The sequence below is a fragment of the Pteropus vampyrus genome, unplaced genomic scaffold (genome assembly GCF_000151845.1).
Source record: "Pteropus vampyrus isolate Shadow unplaced genomic scaffold, Pvam_2.0 Scaffold112, whole genome shotgun sequence".
NCBI lineage: Eukaryota > Metazoa > Chordata > Mammalia > Chiroptera > Pteropodidae > Pteropus > Pteropus vampyrus.
Window position 1 is genome coordinate 3,573,969 of NW_011888893.1, and position 1,808 is coordinate 3,575,776.

The 1,808-nt window shown below is 45.6% G+C and overlaps 1 non-coding gene across 1 annotated transcript; it reads right to left on the reverse strand.

Annotated features, from left to right (window-relative positions):
• Window positions 1–1,366: 1,366 nt before the first annotated feature.
• On the reverse strand, window positions 1,367–1,438 carry TRNAC-GCA. The gene has a single exon. It is a non-coding gene; the product is annotated as a tRNA-Cys (tRNA).
• Window positions 1,439–1,808: the final 370 nt, after the last annotated feature.

The following is a 1,808-nucleotide window of genomic DNA, read 5'->3' on the forward strand; positions in this document are numbered from 1 at the left end:
GTTCACACGTGATCAATCCACTCCAGCTTTCCCTACCACCTGCGGTCTATGGATTCTTCCTACGTTCTACCATGAATCGCTACTTCCGCAAATGCCTTTAGAATCGGCCTCCTGTGAATCCTGATTCAAGTCAACAACTGAGCAAACGGGTTTATCCCAGGTGGTCTAGCTATGATATTTTAAATAGAACGTTAATTGGGTACACTCATAAAAATAAAGCCAGACTTACTTAAAAATTATACTCTCTCTACTTCACAAAATACTTCAAGCATCCATACCAACAGGTGTTCTCCAGATTTTTCTTGATGTAAATGAGCCAGTCTGGTGTCCGGGGTCGGCTGAGACCTTTTTTCTTCTTTTCTGTCACTCTAGATCAGGAGATAATGAGGGGTGGGGCAACTATCTCTTGCAATGAGAACCCCTCAATCTAGCTCACTCAGCTTTCAGACGGGAGGAAGGGGCTAGTTCGGCTGGCATGGGAGGTTCAGTAGAGTAGGTCATTTGGTATAATTTGACGCTTCCAAATGCTCTCATCAATCTGCATTACAATGTGTGAAATCTCGCGCTTTCTTAATCACGGATCTATTTTCAGCAAGGACACTGACGAGAGCTGTGGGTTCCGCCGACATTAGTTTGACAACCCTCAGATTAGCCTTTCCTGTTATTTTCAGCTATTTCAGGTAGTCTGTGACAGGAGAGAAGAGATGACCTCGATACAATCAGAGGAAGTTCTGGATTTCTAGCCCATATAGAGTGACACTTGAGCTAATTATTTGCTTTCTTTAAACTGCTGGATCTAGCTGGATCTCACCATCTAGCCCTGAAGCCACTTCTAGTATCCCGTGGGAACTCGACTTGATCCCTAGGGCGCTGCAGACAAAAATTCACTCAACTTTTTCTACTGTTTGATATAGGCTCCTAGCTTAGCATCCCCTGAATGACCTAGATTTTTGTTATCTTCAGGTCTAGTAAAGTCCGATTACCAATCCACATTCCCTTCTTCTAGAGAGACATAGAGAGAGATTTCCCCGAAGTTCAAGGGGAGGACTTATCTGGCATTTTAGTTTTCTGAGCCAGAGACAGTACCCTGTCTTCTATCAAGACTGAGACAATTGTGAATTCCCAAAACGGAGTTCAGAAAGTTCAGATGCTGGACAAAGAAAAAAAGGTAAATGTTTACCTCAAGACCTATGAGAACTGACCCAACCTTGGAGAAATAAGATTTCTCTAGAGCTGCAGGTGTCAGCGGAGGCTTTTTAAAGACCCGACCTGCCTCTTTTCTTTCTTCCTTGCAGGCTGAATCAATGTGATGGGAAAAGCCGAGAGGAGAACATTGTGTTCACTGGGTAAAATAAAGGACTTGGGCAGGGGGCACCCAGATTCAAACTGGGGACCTCTTGATCTGCAGTCAAATGCTCTACCCCTGAGCTATACCCCCACTTGCTTACCTGTCTCTAATAAGCACTCTAAACCTGTAGAGCCACACCTTAGCTGTCAGCACCTCCAGAGGGTTCTTGCTGGTGCTCTGCCTTCATACACCCTGCAAACTGATGCCCTTCCTACTATGCCACCCGCCACCTTACATAGTTGATTGTCACCTCTACTCATAACAGGCATCCTTCCTTCACTCAGTCCCTGGCTGAAGGGACCTGCATTGAAATCATCAATGTATGCAGCTAGAACATCCTTCAGACTCACCTAGAAGACCAGGACTCAGAATTGGCTACCCAACGGAGCCTCTGAGGTTGGGGCCAGGTGGGCAGTGCTGGGCAAAAGTAAAAGTTCTTGGGACCCACTCGAGAACCCGT